The sequence below is a fragment of the Narcine bancroftii genome, chromosome 2, assembly GCF_036971445.1.
Source record: "Narcine bancroftii isolate sNarBan1 chromosome 2, sNarBan1.hap1, whole genome shotgun sequence".
NCBI lineage: Eukaryota > Metazoa > Chordata > Chondrichthyes > Torpediniformes > Narcinidae > Narcine > Narcine bancroftii.
The window spans coordinates 103,782,346-103,800,195 of NC_091470.1; the positions used below are offsets into that span (position 1 = coordinate 103,782,346).

The window sequence follows — 17,850 nt, forward strand, 5'->3', positions numbered from 1 at the left end:
GGGGGGAAACCGAGGATAGCGCTAGATAAATTAACAGAATGGTAGAAACAAGGGGGCTTACAGCTACCAAACTTTAAGAATTATTATAGAGCAGCACAATTAAGATACCTATCAGATTTTTATCAAACAAGGGAAAAACCAGATTGGACCAGATTAGAGCTAGATAAAATCGGGGAGAAGGTAAGGGATCAAAAGAATAGAAAATTGTTTTTCGGGAAATAAATTATTATCTTTTGAACAAACGAAGTGCAAATATGGTATAACTCGGTATAATGTTTGCATACCACCAACTGAAAACCTACTTGAAGGACAAATTGGGAAGCAGGCTGAGGTTACCAGAAGGAAGCAATTTTGAATATGTGATTACAGACACAATGATAATTAAAAGATTTATAACAAACATTTACATCAAACTGCAAGAGAAAGTGAACTATGATATAAGCTGTAAACCCAAACAAAAGTGGGAACAAGATCTAAACATAAAGATAAAGAATGAAACATGGGAAAAGCTATGCTCCGGAACTATGAGAAATATAATAAACAAGAGGTTACACATGATACAATATAATTGGTTACACAGGCTATACACCATGCCCCAAAAGTTAAATAAATGGGACCTAACAGTATCAGACAGATGTTTTCGCTGTAAGAAGGAAATGGGAACAACAGTACATGCAATTTGGGCATGTGAGAAAGTGGAAAAGTTTTGGGAAGATCTAAACCAGGTATTAAATAAAGTCACAAAAAGTAACATACCAAAAAAATCCAGAGATCTTTCTTCTAAGTAACATAAGAAGTAAAGAACTTGGACTCGATTTGGATGGAGCACAAAAAAGATTTATTATGATAGCCTTAGCTGCAGCAAAAAAATGTATTATGTCAACCTGGAAATCAGAAGATAGCCTGAGAATACAGCAATGGTACATAGAAATGAATAAATGTATTCCATTGGAAAAAATAACATATAATTTAAGAAATAACATCAAAGTATTTGAACAAATTTGGGAACCGTACATGAACACAACAGAGAAGTCCTACCGCGGGCCTCCACCACCTAAAATGACAGAATGAGAAGACGACGAAATGAACTGACCCAGTATGTAAAAGTAGATGACACAATTTTTTTGTTTATTTTCATTGTGTGATAACATTGTTCAATGGGTTTAATATATCATATATGTTGAACGTTGAGTGGGGGGTGGGTGAAGGAGAGAGGGAAGGGAGGGGGAAAAGGAGAAAATGACACTGTATTTTCAAGAGGGAAACGTTTATGTGTATTTTGGTCAATATGGTTCATAGTGTGAAAAAAACTTAAAAAAAAAGATGTTACACAGTATTGGAGTATGTTTTTCCAGCAAACGAGGTAAGTTGCAAGGGAACAGGGAAAATGGGACCACAGGAAATGGAAAGAGAGGTTTGGAATCAGGACCTGAAGCGTGGACAAGAATCTTCAGTGTTACGATGAGTGCAGTAGTTCGTGCAACGTCACTGCAGCACAAGCAACTGGGGTTTGAATCCACCGCTGTCTGTTTGTACATTTTCCCCGCGTCTGCGTGTTTCCTCTGGGCGCTCCTTTTTCTTCCCACCCTTCAAAGCGTACAGGGGTTCTAGGTTATTTGGTGTGTTTGGGCCAGAAAGGCAAATTACATTGTTCTATGTCTAAATTTTTAAAAAAAGAGAAGAGTGGATGATCTCCCTCTGCCTCCTCCAATGGTCCCCAGCATAACCGGTGTGTCTTCAGCCGTTTTGATTGGGGTAGCAGGGAGCACAGCTAAATATAATACATAGTCTCAACATGGACAAGACAAAGGAGATGGTGTGGACTTCAGGAAGGTGAAAGTCAACACTGAACTACACATCAACTGCTCCGTGTTGGAGAGAGAGAGAAGAGCACCAAATTCCTAAGCATGCATTTAACGGACGGTCTATCCTGGACCCACAGCACCTGCTCATCAGTCAGGAAGATGCAGCAGCGCTACTGATGCCCATTTTAACAACGTTTTACAAGAGCACAATTGAGATGGTCGTTGCAAAGCATTGGACCTTAAGCCAATACAGAGGATCTCCCGTTCCCCCATGGACATCAATCACTGGGAGCATGGCTTAAACAGCAGTCAAAGAATTAGGCAGCTCCCCACCACCTTCTCAAGAGCAATTAGGAATGGGCAGTTAAATGCTGGATCGACCTGGGAAATCCACCCCCACATAATAATTTTTAAAAAGTGCTAAGTGGCAGGACCAATCTACCAGCAAACAACGTTGCCTAGGAGGGTGGATACCTTTAACTGAGACGGAAGTGTATAAGGTGACTGAGTGGATAAGACGACCTCCAGAATTTCCACTAAAATTGTAGGTTTTGATCTACAGTCGCTGTAGAAGACTATCCCATCTGGTACTTACCACTGAGAGACTACTGCCCCGATAACCCCTTTATGTTTCTGATGTTGCTTAATAGATAATCATGTTTTTTGCATTGCTGTATTACATGCAAAAATGTATATTTTATTTCTTGATAAAATGTATCCATTTTGACGCTGCTCGCAGACCTCGTCTGCTACCTGCTTCTCTAGAATCGGCCAGTGGGCAGTGCCTCCTCTCATTGCACCTGAGTGAAAACTTGAGCTTTTCCAAGAAACCCTGTCTTTAAAAGTGCCGGGAATGGGTCACTGCGAGATTCATTGTGATCGAGGCACTGTAAACAGAAAACACCCTGGGATTGCTTTCTGTTCATCAGCTGTTACACCTGTGATGGTTAGCTTTGTTTTCTGTGCTGGTATTTTTAACGTGAGTTCGACAGATTTAAGATGCGTTATACAGGTATACTGTGGAGAGCATCACTGCCGGGAAACTCCAGGGCATTGCTAACTCGGCCTGCGATGTGACAGGCACCAGACTTCACTCCATCGAGGACATCGACGTGAAATACTTCAACTGCTGTAAGGCAAAGAGTTGCCATAAGCATTGCCCAGCGCCTCAAACAATAAGAGAAAGCAAAAGAGAGTCCCTTGGGGTCACTGGGTGTCCATGGATTCATAGAAACATAGAAGATAGGAGCAGGAGTAGGTCATTCGACCCTTCGAGCCTGCTCCGCCATTCAACGAGATCATGGCTGATCTTAAAGTTCAGTACCCCGTCCCCACCTTCTCTTCGTAACCTTTAATACCCTTATACTGAAGAAATAGATCTAATTCCCTCTTAAATGTATTTAATGAACCTGCCTCTACTGCCCTCTGTGGCAATGAATTCCACAGATTTACCACCCTCTGGGTAAAGAAATTCCTCCTCATCTCGGTCCTAAATGGTTTGCCTATTATCCTCAAACCATGGCCCCGGGTTCTGGATTTTCCCATTATTGGAAACATCCCATCTGCATCCATTCTGTCCAGTCCTGCCAGAATTTTATATGTCTCTATGAGATCCCCTCTCAATCTTCTAAACTCCAGTGAGTACAATCCCAATTTGCGCAATCTTTCCTCATAAGTCATTCCTGCCATTCCAGGTATCAGCCTGGTGAATCGCCTCTGCACTCCCTCCATTGCAAGAACATCCTTCCTTAGATAAGGTGACCAAAACTGTACACAATACTCCAGGTGTGGTCTCACCAAGGCCCTGTACAGCTGCAGTAAGATATCCTTGTTCCTATGCTCAAACCCTCTTGATATGAAGGCCAACATACCATTTGCCTTTTTAACCGCCTGCTGTACCTGCATGCTCGCCTTCAGAGACTGATGTACAAGTACCCCTAGGTCTCTCTGCACTTCCCCATCTCTTAATCTATTGCCATTCAAATAGTAATCTGCCCTCCGGTTTGTATTACCAAAGTGGATAACCTCACATTTATCCACATTGTAGAGCATTTGCCATGTATCTGCCCAGTCCCTCAATTTATCCAAATCACACTGGAGCTTCCTGACCCCCTCTTCCGTGCACACAACCCCTCCTAGCTTAGTGTCATCTGCAAATTTGGAGATATTACATCCAAGCCCCTCATCCAGATCATTAATGTAAATTGTGAACAGCTGGGGTCCCAGTACAGATCCATGTGGTACCCCACTGGTCACCGCCTGCCACTCAGAAAACGAGCCATTTATCCCAACTCTCTGTCTTCTACCTGCCAGCCAGTTCTCAATCCACATCAATACTTTTCCCCCAATCCCATGAGCCTTGATTTTGGAAGCCAGTCGTTTATGCAGGACCTTATCGAAGGCCTTTTGGAACCTCCAAGTTCACCTCCAGCGCTCCCACAGCCTCTGATGCCCCACAGATTCCAGTCCAAACCATCGGCGACCCGAGCTCCAGGTCCAAATTTCCGACACCATCAGGAAGCTTTCAGCCCTTCTTGCCCACCCCACCCTCTTGAATCCCAGTTCCGATGAGCCAGTCTCCAGCAGCCCACAGTCTGTGGACCGCAAGTCGCCGACAGTCTGCACCCTGTCTGGAGTCCTTCAGCTTCTGGGCACCCCGCTGTCATGGTCACCTTCCCATGCTTCTCATTCTCAACGTTGGGGGGGGTGGGGTTTCTCCCTGTTTCTTGTGCCCTGTGCCATTCCGCTGCACCCCTGGAGTCTGCAACCCCTCGTGGTACACTGCCCAACACAGGCAATGCTCTCTTGGGCACAGACACCGTGGTGACAGGATTTTAAAGTAATTGGAATATACTAATTTTAAAAAAATTTAAATTTAAGGTCAAGTTTATTGTCATCTGATTGTACAAATACAACCTGACGAAACAGTATTCTCATTCCTCGGTCCAAAACACACAAACACACAACTAGACATAAACACATACAGACAAACCATACATATGCAGGACAAGTATTCATACATACAAAAAAAAATTGTTTCATAAATATGAGAGTCTTGGATTGTTCCAGCCTCCACCTCCACGTCTGGCAAGGCATTCCAGACACCGACTACTCTCTGTGTAAAAAAAACGTACCCTACACTTTCCTCTGTTTACTTTGTACAGATGTCTTCTGTTATTTGCTATTCCTGCCCTGGGAAAAAGGTGCTGGATCCCCACCTCATCTGTGTCTCTCATAATCTTGTAAATTCTACCCGAGCTTTGGGCTCTATCTTGTAGCCTTGGCCTGAACAATGAATAAATAACTTCATTGGTTTAGCTACAGTTATCTCAGTTAGATCTCAGAAATAAAATCTCAGAAGGGTAGTGACCCAACTGAGCTTGCACACGACAGAAGCATTTTGCATGCGTTTCTCCAGACTTGAGCAGTGACAAACAGCAAAGGGAAAATGGATGCAAAATAACGCAGGGAACTTGTACATTTAATTTAATTTAGATGTGTAATTGTTGATGCAATCACAAAGAAGGCTCACCAGTGGCCATACTTTGTAGGGTGTCTGAGCAGGTTCGGTACATCACCAAAGACTCTCATAAACTTCTACTTCGTGGAGAGCATTCTGGCTGGTTGTTTCAAAAAAGGCGCCAACTCCCAGGACAAGAATAAACTCCGGAGGGTTGTTAACTCAGCCTGCGACGTCACAGGCACTAGACTTAACTCCATCGAGGACATCGACGTGAGGCGGTGTCTTAAAAAAGCAGCCGCTCTCCTCAAGGACCCCCACCACCCAGGCCATGCCCTCTTCACTCTGCTACCATCAGGGAAAAGGTACAAGAGCCTAAAGACTAGCACTCAGTGGCACAAGGACAGCTTCTTCCCCTCCGCCATTAAGATCCCTGAATAATCAATGAACCAAAGACACTGCCTGACTTTTCGTGCCCTATTATTTTTTTTATAGTAATGTTGTAAGATGGTCATAATATGAATGTTTGCTCTCTGATGCTGCCGTAGAACACTGAATTTCATGACTTGTTCATGACAATTAATTCTGATTCTGACATACAGCACAGTAACAGGCCTTTTTGGCCCACAAACCTGTGCTGCCAAATTGCACCCAAATAACCTATGACTCCTGTATGTTTTTTTTAAACGGTGGGAGGAAACTGGAGCGCCCAGAGGAAACCCACACAGACACAGGGAGAAGGTACAAGCTCCTTGCAGACAGCGCAGGATTTGAACCCTGCTCCCAGTCACTGGCGCTGTAACAGAGTTGAGCAAACCATGTTGTCCTACGCAGTGTTTTTTTTATAAAATTTTTATTGAGCAATGCAGAAAAATATTGGGTAGCCCATAACAGTCTCTGACACTCTAAGACTGTCAGGTGGCAATGGCTACATTGGAGAGGGTTCAGAGGAGGTTCATAAAGATGATTCCAGGAGTGAAAAGGTTATCACATGAGGAGTATTTGACAGCTCTTGCCCTGTACTCATTGCAATTTAGGAGAATGAGGGGGATCTCATTGAAATATTTTGATTTTTGAAAGGAGTAGATCCAGAAAGGTTTCCCATGGTGGGAAAGTCTGGGACAAGAGGGCACAACTTCAAGATTGAAGGGCGTCCACTTAGAATAGAGATGTGGAGGAATTTCTTCAACCAGAGGGTGGTAAATCTGTGGAATTTGTTGCCACAGGAGGTTGTGGAGGCCGGTTCATGGGTGTATTTAAGGCAAAGATTGATTGGTTCTTGATTAGCCAGGGCATCAATCGTTATAGGGAGCTGAGGCTGAGGCAGTGGGGCTGAGTGGGAGAATGGATCAGTTCATGATTAAATGGCGGGGCAGACGCAATGGGCTAAATGGTATATTTCTGCTCTTAGGGTCTTATTACAGGCTGGTTGTTGCGATACACACACTCAGTCAATCTGTAATATACCTCAACCTATCTTCAACTCCATCTGACTATCAGCACTGAGGGGCAGGCACTAAATTGGCACCATCTTTTCCTGTGCTATCTGACCACTACTGAGGGCCTTTAATGTTGGATTCAGATCTTCCCTTGTTCATTTTTATTTTCCATTCAACAAAATGAGAATGGAAATGTTTTCTTCCACAGGTTTGACCTGGTCAGCTATTCTTCTGAAAAGAATCTCATTTCATTTTCTGTTCCCATATCAGCTGTCGTCGTAGGGTGCTCGGTTTCTTGGGCTATCTTTAATTTTGACAGCCACATTCAGAGCAATATAAGTGCGACAGGATCACTGAATGTTCCTTGCCTCTGCGGTGTCTGAGCTCATAGTTATAAAAGCAATTTCAATCAAACACCCGGAGCTGCCACAGTTGGGAGAAGTGGTATGGAAAACCTTGATAGCTTTGGAAGATTGATTGCCACGCTCAATGGCAGGTCCAGAGTTCAGTCATTTAGATAAATGCAAATCGAATGATGGTAACTGTACCTATCCAGCTTCATACAAATCACAAACACCTGCCCCAAGAGATGCCCAGGGTGATGGGACGTCTTATATGTGCACTAGAATGTATAAAGGCAGTATACACCATCTCCAGGTTATGGAAGGATTCCATTCCTGTTGTTCATCAGGAGGCAGAGATGGGCAGAGAAGTGGCAGGTGGAGTTCAATCTGGATATGTGTGAAGTGATGCACTTTGGAAGGTCAAACTTGAAGGCAGAGTCCATGGTTAATGGCAGGGTTCTTAGCAGAGTGGAAGACCTCAGGGTCCCAATCCATAGGTCACTCAAGGTCACCGCGCAGGTTGATTGGACAAAGCCTACGATGAGCTGGCCTTCATTAGTCAGGGATTTGAGTTCAAGAGTTGAGAGATAATGTTGGACTACACTTGTAATATTGAGTTCAGTTCTGGTCAACTCTTAACAGGAAGGATGTGGAGGAGAGGGTGCAGAGATTGACTAAGATGTTACCTGGATTGACCATGCATTTTAGCAGAGCTAGTACTTTTTACTTTGGAGCAAAGAAGGATGAGAAGTCCTACAAAATTTTGAGAGGCATAGATAAAGTGTCTCTTCTCCGGAGTGGGAGTAGCAAACACTAGAGGACATCTATACAAAGTGAAGGGAGGAAAGTTTAGGGAAGGTGGAAGGGGCGTCTTTATTTTTTACACAGAGTTGTAGGAGCTTGGAATGCATTGCCAGGGATGGTGATGGAGGCTGGAATAGGGAGAGTTAAGAGACTCTTAGACAGGTGCATGGATGATAGAGGGCTACTCTATCTGAGTAGGTTTATTATATGAGTTGACACAACATCGTGGGCGAAAGGGCCTGTACTGTGCTGTAATTTTCTATAAATCAGAAAAACATTGATTGCCATTTACTTCTTATGGATGCTGCGTGACCTGGTGAGTTTCTCCAGCACGGTTTTGCATTGCACTCCAGCATCTGCCGACTTACTTGTTTAACAATGGTCACAGGGGAGAGCGTATAAATTCCTCACAGACAGCGGTGGATTTGCACCCGGGTCACTGGCACTGGAATAATGATCGGCTAAGTATGCCCCACTTCACAGGTTCCCATTAACTCCCTCCAGACTCTACCACCCACTGACCCGCCTACATTGTTTGACAACATTCTCCGTAGTAACCCATATTGTATAAATCCACATACACTTGCCATTATTCCTTCATTTAATTGAATATTAGGAAAAAAAACTCCAGCGGGCGGTTAACTCGGCCTGTGACATCACGGGCACCAGTCTTCACTCCATCGAGGACATCTACAAGAGGCGGTGTCCTAAGAAAGCAGCCTCTATCCTCAGGGACACCCCCACCACCTCCCAAGCCAAGCCCTCTTCACCCTGCTACCATCGAGATAAAGGTACAGGAGCCTGAAGACGAGTGTCCAGCTTCTTCCCCACTGCCATCAGATTTCTGAATGGACAAAGAACCCCAGACACTGCCTTACTTTCTCCTATTTTCTCGCACTATCTATCTATTTATTTATTTATCTATCTATCTATTTATTTATCTATCTATCTATTTATTTATGAAATGTAATTTATGCTAATATTTGCGCTGTGACACCACTGCAAAACAACAAATTTTGTGATACATTCAAGGCAATAAGTTCCGATTCTGAATATCCACTCCCGATGGAATGTGTACTGTATCCAGTTATCAGTGAATATCACAAAACAGTTTAATATTATTATTACAGGCTTGAAAAGCACTTTAAAAATGAACGGGAAAAGTTGGATTTTTAGAAGTTGGGTCATTTGTCAGCCTGGGTGATGCACACGCAGCAGGAGGGCAACTCAAAGTTCAAAGTTCAGATTTAGAAGTACGCCTTCATGGGGCAAAACCTGGGCTCCGTCACAGTTCAGAAGACGACGTTTCAGAACTTGGAGAGCTGGGAGCTAAGTTGATTATTTTTCTTACAATGAACATAACGTTCTGCTTAACGTAAATTCTTTCTTGCTGCAGCCAAACAGGTTTCAGATCGTACCTCTTTAATTCGGTAACATTGGGACCTGGTCATAGAAAGTGCCGGAAAACAAAAAGTGACCCCTAAGGGTTGTGTTGGATTCACATGCTCACACTAGAGACCACTTTGAGCTCAGTGCTCAGAACCTTTGCTGAAAACTAACCCACAGTACACTTTTCATACGGGCCGCCTCTTTGCTCCACTGCTCCGTCTGACCCAGGAAAACATAAGACTGAAACCCGCCCCCGTGACATCATCAAATGCCAAATAACATTACACCACATCCCCCTTACTTTAAGTTCAAAGTTAACCTTAGCTGCGGCTTCTGCACACTTCAATTAACATGAACAATATTCACAATACACATTTCCTTTGAACTCTTTTTATTCCCCTCCAGTCTCTCACAGGTTAACTCTCTGTGGTTTTATAACTTCTCGTGATGCCAGGCATACTCTGGGATTTTGTTGCTGGTGACAGAGTCCCTGAACCTGCTTCTGCAGCAGTGTCCACTTCCAGCAAGTGCTCCTGTAGATTCTCGCCCTGAGACTCCCCGCTGGTGATGATTCTTCCTCAGTGTTCCTTGTGGTGCGCTAACCAGGTCCGACCATGGGCTGTGGTGTATGGACGTCACTGTGCCTTATGCTCTTGCATCAGAGATCCAAACATGGTCTCCAGCGGACAGCTTTGCATGGTCGCTTGTTCTGTGCCTCTTATTAAAATGTTTTGCATCCCTCCATCTTTTCTTCCTCTCCTTGTGATGGAAGTCTGGTAGAGCCGGCTGCAACCTCTCTAGAAGGGTAAGCAATATGGTGCGAAGGCGGCGCCCCATGAGTAAACAGGCAGGGCCGTAGCCGTTGCTCAGAGGTGTGGCTCTTTAGGCTGATAAGGCACGATAGGGATCTCTAGCCTGGTTACATGCTCCGTCCTTCATTTTATGTCTAGAGAATTGTGGCCCATTGTCACTTATGAATGCCTCTGGGATGCCATGTCGTGTGAACATAGATTTTAGATGAACAATTACATCTCTGGACCTTGTTGGACTGAGCTGCGCTGTTTCTATAAACCTAGAGAAATAGTCTGCCACTAACAAATAGGTGAGAGTGAATACATCCGCACCTAGTTTTTGCCTGGACGTTTGGTTGGCATCAGAGGTTCTTTTGGATTTGCCCTTTTCTTAATACATTCTCTGCATTTAAAGATAAGCTCACTTATCTGACTGCTTAGTCCAGGTCACCAACCTGTCTGACTGGTGCGTTCCCTGCACTTTACTACCCCCTGGTGGCCCTCTCGTATTTTCTCAAGTATACCATTTCTCATATTAGCAGGAATAACTAACCTGCCATGCAGGAAAAGCCTATCATTCACATTTAGAACTGCCTTCTCAGTCTTTGACTGGTCCCTGCTGCTGGATCCTGACTGCCCAATCCTCAACATGGTATCCTATGACTTGTGTGCAAACGCTGTCGGCACGCAGCTGCTCGCAAAGCTCAGCCAGGTATTGGTCATTTGTCGGGAGATTGACCCATGCAGACTCAATGTAGACCTTAGTATCTTCCATAAGGTCACTGTCGGCACGTGTCACACCATCTTTGAGTGGGGAGTGAGGGAGTGTGTCAGCTGCCATGAGGCTTTTTCCAGGTGTGCGTGAGATCATGTAAGAGTACCTCATAAAGCGCATCCTGAACCTCCATATCCGAGGTGACAGCGAGTCCAAAGCCTGCCCACCTGTAGTCCAAGGATGAAATCACTAAATCTCTCACTGGCTCAGTTCAGTGCTGGCGCCCCCTTTTCCAGTTGACCATTGTTACGAGCCCAGAGGACCCCAAAACGCAGCAGCCAATAGATATTCACCAAGACAAATGGTTACTTTACCAAAATTAGCTTTTAATTATCTTTAAACATGAAAACAGAATCACACTTTAACATCACTATTGACTTAACTAACCAAACTTAACCCCCTTCTAATTCTAAGCGCATGTATATGCAATGTATGTGTTAAGTTCAGAAAAGTTATTTGGTTCACAGTCCAATCTCACTTCTCATTCCTCCAAGTTCATTGGTTGCAGGCTATTCTTATACTCTGCACAGAATTTAACATGTATAAAGTTCACCAGGCTTTGGTGGTTGAAAGGTAATGGTTACTGCTCAGGAAGGTTCTTGTCAGTTTTCAGAGAGAGATTTGTTGTTCCAGGATATCCACAACTGATGTACTTCCATCAGTCACTTCAGTGTCTTGCTAACGAAACTTGCCCCTTCAGGATTCTCCAGATGATAACCTCTTTCTTTCAGGTCACTACAGAGTGCCTTTTGGTTTCTTATTCCAAGTGAAACATTAGACAGCCAGTCCTCGCCTCTTGCATGAACCACAAGAGCTTTGACTTGGCTCTTTTCCAAAAGGGGGCTTTCCATAAGTTTGCCAGCTTGTCCTGTTCCAGTCCAAGCTACTTCTGCTGGCTGAAACACTGTAGAAGTGATGTGTGTGTGTGTGTGTGTGTGTGTGTGTGTGTGTGTGTGTGTGTGTGTGTGTGTGTGTGTGTGTGTGTGTGTCTGTCTGTCTCTCTCTCTCTCTCTTTCTCTCTGAGAGAAGAACCTGTTTGACTCTCTCTACTTGCAAAACCACATGACCCTCTTAGACAATCTACAGCTCTAACAAGATCATTCATCTGTTGCCTTTTGTAAACAACAATCTCTAACAAACCTTTCCCAATTTATCTCCCAAAAACATATCTATATACTCTGTCACAGCAGGAATAGAGCATTCAGCCCCTCTCACTGTAGACACAGAGCGACTGCATGTGCCAGAATCTGGAGCAGAGAAATGCTGGAGGAACGCAGCAGGTCAGGCAGCATCCATACAGAGAAATGATCAGGCCGGGGCCCTCTTTCCAGACACGTACGTTTCCCATTTCCAAATGCAAAGGATTGCCTCGAGGTTGTTCAGCCACACTTCTGGTGGCGACCTAATTCAGCATTTTTGGTGATTTTAATATTTTAACTTTCTCTGAACAAACTCACAAGTTGCAAGAGTCAACGCCACTGCTTTCTCTGAATTTCACATTTCTGGTTCTGAGGAAGGGTGTTCTGGTCAGATGCTTTGAAGTGGCGCACTGAAAAGTTATTTTGGATTTTAAGTTGAACAAAAACATTCTTTTTTCAGACCTGCCAACAAGCCTTTTATTCCAGAACAGATTTTTTTTTACAACTCTCTTGAGTCAGCGAGAGGTAAAAGAGCATCAAATTTGTGAAAAGTGGCAATTCCCAACAAAAGAAAACAGAACAGACGAACTCCAAACAGCATGAATCCATTTTGAACACATTGGTTGGATTAGACAGAAATAACTCGTCGACAGATTGAAAGGCCTAACGTTTTCTCTCAAGAGAAATGCGCCTTTTCTCATTCCAGTCAGCTGTTTGCATCACCACTGAATGGATTTGCCCAAAGACGGATTTATTCTAGTCTTTTGTGCCAATCGAATTGTTGCAAGATGCCGAATAATGTATTTAACAAGAAATTCACATCGAAAAAGTAAGCTTGCAATTTATCATTCACACAAGCAAATGTCACTTCATCGTCAGCCTGACAGATGCCACTTGATCTGGTTTAACACGCTCTACATTTTGATGCGTAACACTGAACATGAAGGCATAATACTTGTGTGATGGTTATCGTTTTTAACAGCGAGATAACCTTTTGTTTTCAGCCTTGCCGGCAGATGTAAAGGGTCAAATGGCACTCAGGTCAATAACACAATCTACAAATTTGCTGACAATACCATGGCAGCGGGTTGTATAAAGGAAGGGATGAGTCAGCATGGAGGATAGAGATTGAAAACTTGGCTGTATAGTACACCAACAACAACCTAGCACACAATGTCACCAAAATGAAAGAGCTGATTGTTGGCTTCAGGAAAGGAAAGCCAGAGGTGTACGATCCAGTGATCACTGGGGGGATCAGAGGTGGAGAAGGTGAGCAAATTTAATTTCTTGGGAGTCACTATCTTGGAGGATCTTTCCTGGACCCAACACACCAATGGCACCATGAAGAAAGCATGTCAGCACCTCGACTTCCTCAGGAGTTTGTGAAAGTTTGCACACCAGAAACCCTGGAAAATTTCTACAGATGGGTGGTGGAAAGTGTGCTGTCTGGTATGGAGATACCAATACTCCTGAATGTAAAGTCCTCCAAGATGTCACAGGCAAAATCCTCCCCACTACTGAGAACATCCACTGGGAACACTGCGGTCAGAGGGTTGCAGCAATCATCAAAGACCCTTACCACCCACCATATGCTCAGTATTCAGAGCTACTATCAGGAAAGAGGTGTTGGTGCCACAAGACTCACACCACCAGGTTCAGGAACAGCTGCTCCCCCTCCACCATCAGACTCCTCAACAACAAACTCAATCAGGGACTCTTACTTTTGCACTTTATTGATTTTCTTTTTTATTCTCTCTGTATTGCAGTCAGTTTCTTTACATTTGTTATCTGTTGATAGTTCTTTGTTTACATTTTATGGTGTGTACAGTTTATTTTTTTGCATCACCAATTAGTGGTAATTTTGCCTTGCCTGCATGCAAGAGGAATCTCAGGGTTGTATGTGATGTCATGTATGTACTCTAACAATAAATCTAATGAATCAAGTCATTACACAGGTGCCTCCCTCACCCCTCATCCCTGAGTTAAGGTGAACCATAGAGCCCTGAAGCACAGAAACAGGTTCTTATAACCACATAACCAGTGATCGTCCAGTGAGGCTGTTTGGGTGGAATTGAGGGGTGAAGGAGATATGAGGGTGCTAATAGGAGTGTATTACAGACCACCAAATGGGTAAAAAAAAACTAGAGGAACAAATGTGTAGAGAGATAACGTATAAGTGTGAGAATCATAAGGTAGTAATCATGGGAGATTTTAACTTCCCTCATATTGATTGGGATACCCATACAGTTAGAGGGCTGGATGGGCTAGAGTTTGTTAAATGTGTTCAAGATGGTTCTCTGAATCAATTAGTAGAAGAACCGACTCGGGACAGTGTAATACTGGATCTCCTGTTAGGGAACGAGCAAGGTCAGGTATCAGACATAAATGTTGGAGATCCAATTGGGTCTAGTGATCATAATTCTGTTAGTTTTAAGGTAGTTTTAGGGAAGAGCAAGGAGGGGCCTAAAGTTGAGGTTCTGGATTGGAGAAGAGCAAATTTCGAAGGAATAAGAAGGGATTTGGGGAGTATTGAGTGGGACAGGATATTTTCAGGTGAGGGTGTAAATGAAAAATGGAGGATATTCAAAAAAGAAATTTTGAGGGTACAGAGTAGTTATGTCCCAGTGAGGATCAAAGGAAAGGCTGGAAGTCATAGGGAAGCTTGGTTTTCGAGGAATATTGGAAATTTGGTTAGGAGAAAAAGGGAGGTATACAAGAGGTATAAAGAACAGGGAGCTGACAATTTGAAGGAGGACTACAAGGAGTGTAGAAGGAATCTTAAGAAAGAAATTAGAAAGGCCAAAAAAGAAGAGGCTTTCGCAGACAGAGTAAAAATAAATCCAAAGGGTTTCTATAAGTACATTAAAAGTAAAAGATTAGTGAGGGATAAAATTGGACCCCTTGTAGATAGCGAGGGTAGGCTGAGTGAGAAGTCAGAGGAAATGGGGGAAATTTTGAATGATTTCTTTGCCTCGGTATTCACTAGGGAAAAAAAATATTGAACCAGTTGGGGTAAAGAAAAATAGTGGGGAGGTAATGAAGCATATAAGGATAACCAAGGAGGTAGTGATGGCTGTGTTGAAAAAGATAAAGGTGGATAAATCTCCGGGACCGGACAAAATATTCCCAAGGACACTCCGTCAGCTCGGGGACGGGGCCAGCAAGCAGGTTGACGATGTCGGTCGCAGAAGGCAAGCACCAGCGTTCCCTCCTCTCTTCCCCCAACCCCCCCAACTCTCTGCGAAGCAGCTGGAGCTGAGATTCCGCCAGGGGCGCCCGTTCCTCTGAGGCATCTGATTCTGAATTAACAGCATTTGCAAAAATGTTTAATTTCCCCTGTGAAAAACAGCTGGATTTCACACATCTGCCTCTGGATCGGAGACTAATGTTGATATATGCATTAAAGAGCTGCAGTGCATTTATCATCTCAATTAAGATAAGGATGCTCACAATGTAAACCCTGCCAACAACACAGCACAGTTCCAGCGCCAACGATCGGGACGGGGGTTCGATTCCCGCGCTGCCTGTAAAGAATTTGTACATTCTTCTCGTTTTTGAGTGGGTTTCCTCCTGCCTTTCAAAATGTACCAGGGGTTATAGGTCAATTGGGTGTAAATTGGGCGGCACAGGCATGAGGGCCAAAAGGGCCGTGATGTGTGTCTAAAATTGAATATAACACTTCAGGAAAGAAATACAAATGCAGGTTATGATGGGTATAGATAGAGTTAATGCAAGCAGGCTTCTCTCACTGAGGTTAGGTGAGACAAGAACTAGAGGATATTGGTTAAGGGTGAAAGGGTAATATTTAAAGGGAACAGTAGGGAGAACTTCAGAAAATGTGGAACGAGCTGCCAACTGAGAATGTGGGCTCAATATCGACATTAAAGAAAAGTCTGGATAGGAATATGGATGGGTGTGGTGTGGAGGGATATGGTCTGAGTGCAGGCCACTCTTGACTGTTTCCCCCCCCACCCCCCCAGTTTGGTTCTTTCCACTGAAACAGACTCGGAGTTGAAAGCAGAACCTTCCGATCAAGTCCTTTGATCAAGCGTCAGGTGATCTGTCTCAGCGTCCCTTAAAGTGGGATCGTCTGGTGCATCATGTGTGAGGGAGAGCAACCCGTTAGGTTGTTGTTGGTCTGCTCAAAGATTGCTAACAGAATCATAGCCAGGTTCATTGACATGATTATGTGTGCTGCCAGTTGTTGTATTGTTCATTACAGGTGCAAATATTGCTGTAAATTACTTTTCTGTAAATTTAAAAATTAGCACAAAAGAAGAGAACAAGTGAGGCAATGTCTGTAGATTCATTGTCCAATCATAAATCTGACGGTGGAGGAGAAGCAGCTGCCTTTGTGCCGCTGGGTGCTCGCCTTCAGGTTCCTGTACCTCCTTCCCGATGGTAGAAGTGAGAAGAGGGCATGGCCTGGGTGGTGGGGGGTCCTTGATGATAGAGACTGCTTTTTTCAGACACTACCTCTTGCTGAGGTCCTCAGTGGAGTGAAGACTGGTGCCCGTGATGGCGCTGACCGAGTTCACAACTCTCTGTTGTCTTCTCCTGTCCCCTGCATTGGCACAGACGTTGCTGCACCATGGTGCAGAGAGCAGAATCCCAAGTCTCAAACCTCCAGCCAGGCAAGTTTGATCCTGACAATGGATGCTGCCGGTGTGGAGTTGGCGCATTCTCCATGCGGCCGTGCGGGCTTCCTTCCCAACCTCAATGACATACACATTGATTAGGTAATATTGCAACCTGCTCCGAGTGTGTAGGGAAAGCAGTGGAATTTGTGGTGGGGGGGGGGGGGGGGAGGAAACTGAGAGGAATGTGGGGGACCAAAATCTACAGGGAACACTGCAGCAAGGACCCCCACCACCCAGCAGACGCTCTGTTCTCGATGCTGCCATCAGGAAAAAGGTATAGGGGCCACAAGACTCCAGGTTCAGGAACAGCCGCTACCCCTCCACCATCAGACTCCTCAACAACAAACTCAATCAGGGACTTATTTAAGGACTCTTACTTCACACGTTATTTATTACTGCAGAGTTATTTTCTATATTGCACAGGGACTTCCCTCTTGTTTACGTTTTTCTCTTTTGTATTGAGTTTTTTTTTTGCACAACCACTAAAAAGAAATTCTGCCTGGCTTGCAGAGAAAAAGAAGCTTGGGGCTTATAATGAAATGCCATGTATTGAACTTGCTTGCTGGTCGGTACGGATGTGATGGGTGGCATGGCCTCTTTCCACCCTGTGTGTCTTCCTGCCTGCAATTAGGAAATCATGAAATCTGCCCCCAATTACCTACGTCCCTTTCTCATTCAGCATAAAATAGCTTTGGCTATTAAGCAAAACAAAACACATGTTTTCAATAACCTGAAGCATTGTTCATTAAGCTACGATCCTCTCTGCCTCTCTAAAGAATAATTAGTCTCAGGGGGAGCCAGAGAAGTATTGTCAAGATTTTAAGATTGCATTGTTATGCTGGATGCCAGCAATATGCTGTGAGATGTGCAAAATCAATTTCTCAATTACAGTATAATGCACTATCTGGACCTGCTTAAAAGAAGCTTGGTTCATTTATTCTCCAGTTATATCTGTATAGTTTGTTCCGAATGGTAGTGCTAAACCAACAAGTTGTGTGACTGCCCCATCCCCTCAGAGGTCAGATATTATAGGACATTTTCATGGTCAAATGTAAAGACTTCTCCTCCCCCTCGAGGATGGATCAGGACAGTGCCCGTGATTTCTGGATTTTGGGCTGCTGATCAATGAAAAATCACTTTAACATTTTCCTATTACATGCTGTTTGTTTTTAGGTATAACCAATTTTTTTGTGACTTCCTGTCATATTTTAAGTCTACTCCAACCATACAAATCCCCATGAAGTCTGATGTGACACTGAAAATT

The 17,850-nt window shown here is 43.9% G+C and overlaps 1 protein-coding gene across 1 annotated transcript in view; it reads right to left on the reverse strand.

The window, feature by feature from the left end:
- The window catches only part of LOC138752915 (zinc finger matrin-type protein 4-like), a 148,800-nt gene that overhangs the window by 23,202 nt on the left and 107,748 nt on the right, over window positions 1-17,850 (reverse strand). The window lies entirely within an intron of this gene.